Genomic DNA, 3,031 nt, shown 5'->3' with positions numbered 1-3,031 from the left:
AGTGATCACATTCTCCATATAGGAAAAAAAAAAAAAAAAGCTACCATGGGAAAGACTATAGCTGTTCAGAGACAAGAAGGGAGGAGAGCAAAGAAGAGACAAACAGGAGACAGCAAGAATGAGAGAGAGGGAAACAAGAGAGAGAGAGAGAGAGAGAGACAGAGACAGAGAGAGAGAGAGAGAGATTGAAAGGAGACAACAGTTTCCAAATGCCTGCTTTTGGTCATGTCTGAAGCATGAATCACCTTGGACTTCTCAATTACATGACTCAATCCTTTTTTTCTGTTTAACTAATTTAGGTTTCTTGCACTAACAACAAAACAAAGCTGGTCACCACAAGGTCAGGGTGGTTTTAGACAGTATTCCAGGGCAAATACATTCTCTTATCTAATTTAATAAGTATGTGGATGCTGAGGTTCAGGGCAAATGACAAGATACTAAGTTTTTAGATTTATAAAATATTACTATTAGAACAAGACTTTGAGGAAAAAAAAAAATCCAACTCCCTGATTTTGCAGGTGAAAAAACTGAGGTATAGAAAGCTGAAGTGACTTGCCTAAAAATGTAACTGAAGTAGCACAACTTAAAATTAACTTAAGTAGCGCACCAGGACTAAACTGAAGCCCATGTTCCTTGCCATTATAACATATTTTCCAATTTTGTCCTCATTTTGTATTTTTCCATGAAGAAAGTAAGTAGGATATGGAACTGTGTATTGGGAGGCAGTTTATGCTGGTAGAGAGATATTGGACTTAGACTTGGCAGTCTAAGTTTCAGTCCCAGGTCTGTCATTTCCTTAGGCAACTTACTTAACCTCATTGAACCTGAGTTCTCTTTCCCAGAAAATGAGGCTAATAACAAATACCTTGCATACTTCAAATGATGATTTCTGTAAAGCCACTTTGCAAACTCTACAGCATGATTCTGAAGATACTCTAAAAATTATTCTCCATCATCGTATAAGTGCTTTATTTTCCTATTTTGTAAAATGAAGATTTTGTAACTCATTTCAGGGGCAGTTACCCCTTTATCCATATAGGGTAATGACCTTATATTTTGCAGTAACTGTTTCATGTTACTCTCGCACTGGGAAATACAGCCAATCTAATAGCTACAGGGCATGTTGAATTCTAGATGTGCATTTCAGTATGGTACTATAAACACATGCTACAATTAATAAGACCTATCCAATTTTTCTGATCCATATTCCTGAGGGCAGGGTCAGTTGACAGAATTCTGTTTTTTCAGCAACCTTTGCACACTGATCGAGGCTTGATTTTTCGAAATAAAAAAATCGTTTTTATTGAATACTTTTCCACTATAAAATCAGCATAATTCTCCTTTTAAGATTATCAGAGGGAGGATGGGTGCAAGCTGCCAACCTGAAGCCCCCTGAAAAACTTCCATTCATATATCTCAAATGATATAATTTGCATATGTGTATGTGGAGAAGAAGCAAATTTAATTATAGTTTCCAAAATCGGTTGCCTTTTCTACAATAGCTCATTCTCCTCTATACCAGTAACACCAGAATTGACCTTGTGACTTCCTTTGACCAATGAAATCTGAGCATAAGGGACACGTGACACTTTTAAGTACAAGCTTTAAAAACTATCAAATGATTCTGCCCTCTTTCTTTTTCCCTCCCAGCCATCTTAGATTGGGGGGTGGGGGAGTGGGGGGGTTTCCCTCCAGCCTGAGTTTCAGAATGGAGAGACAAAGCCAACGCTCAATTAGAATTTGACATAACCGAGAAATACACCTTCGTTAACGTGAGCCTTTATATTCTGAGGTTTTTGTTACTGAAACATAACTTGGCCTAAGCTCAATAACACTGACACAATGTGTCATATATTAAAACACTGAGCTACCATATATCAATGATATTTCTTTTTTAGTACAGACAGAGAAGTATAAGAAAGAAATCTAACCAAGAGGAAAGTAAAAGAACATGCACTAAAGCCTATGGCCATGCCACCCTGAACACACCCGATCCCGTCTGATCTCGGAAGCTAAGCAGGGTCAGATCTGGTTAGTACTTGGATGGGAGACCACCTGGGAAGACCAGGTGCTGTAGGCATAAAAATGAAATAAAAAAGTTAAAAACATGCACTAAGGAAACTACATGTTTGTTAATTATTTGTTGATCCTTTTCATTCCTCAGTTGATTTTTAAATACATAAAGTTCAAAGACTTAGTGATGATCCTAGATATTTGACAGCTTCCAGTCATGGAATAAAGGTATCCAAACATTGCTAAATTGGGAACAAGAATACCAATCCATAGATATTCTTTAAAGTTAAAAATAAATCACAATCACACAGTGACATTATTGGTTTTTATTGTATTTTACCAGAAAGAGTAACTGAAATTGCCTTTTGAATTCTCCCATCATAAATTCCTTCACTGGGCCATCTTTCTTCTCTCTTTGCAGGTAGATTTGTGCAATTTCACATAGCCATCAAGAACTTGCTCCAAAGTTTTACTCACCAAACAGCATGCAGATTCTAACGGACAGTAGATTTAAAATCCAATTAGAATTATCAATTTCACATAGAAACTTGGGCAATGTATATTTTATCACATTATTTCTGTTCTTTATCTCTCATTAAAAGGCAAAAGATAAACATGCTTGGCCCTCCACAGAAGAAAATTGATTTAAAACATCAAGTACAAAGTTTGCCACAAATGCCCTTTAAATTGTGTATCTCCAAGAAAATGCTCCAATCAAAATAATGAGGATTAAGTAAAACAATTTCCAATACAACCTAACTTATTTCTCAATCTCTCTATCCAGTGGCAAAATATCAGCTCACCACAAACTAAGCCTGGTTGATACAATTTAGGCACATTCCATTTTAATTTGTTTATAGATTATATCAAGAAAAAACATGGAATCATTAATGATAAAGAAGCAACAATATCCTGAGCTCCTTTATTGTATTTATATCTTAAGAAATTGTGTCTTCAGTTGTGAATTAAAAATGAGTTGTCAGGTTCCCTTAATAATTAATGTTGAAATGAACAACTG

General features: G+C 35.8%; 1 non-coding gene across 1 annotated transcript; it reads left to right on the top strand.

Moving 5' to 3' along the window:
- The first annotated feature begins 1,961 nt into the window (after positions 1–1,961).
- LOC112469057 lies at positions 1,962–2,080 on the top strand. The gene has a single exon (XR_003042467.1). It is a non-coding gene; the product is annotated as a 5S ribosomal RNA (ribosomal RNA).
- Positions 2,081–3,031: the final 951 nt, after the last annotated feature.

This window comes from Pteropus alecto, unplaced genomic scaffold (assembly GCF_000325575.1).
Source record: "Pteropus alecto unplaced genomic scaffold, ASM32557v1 scaffold106, whole genome shotgun sequence".
In the NCBI taxonomy this organism is placed as follows: Eukaryota; Metazoa; Chordata; class Mammalia; order Chiroptera; family Pteropodidae; genus Pteropus; species Pteropus alecto.
This window is presented reverse-complemented; position numbering and strand designations above follow the sequence as displayed.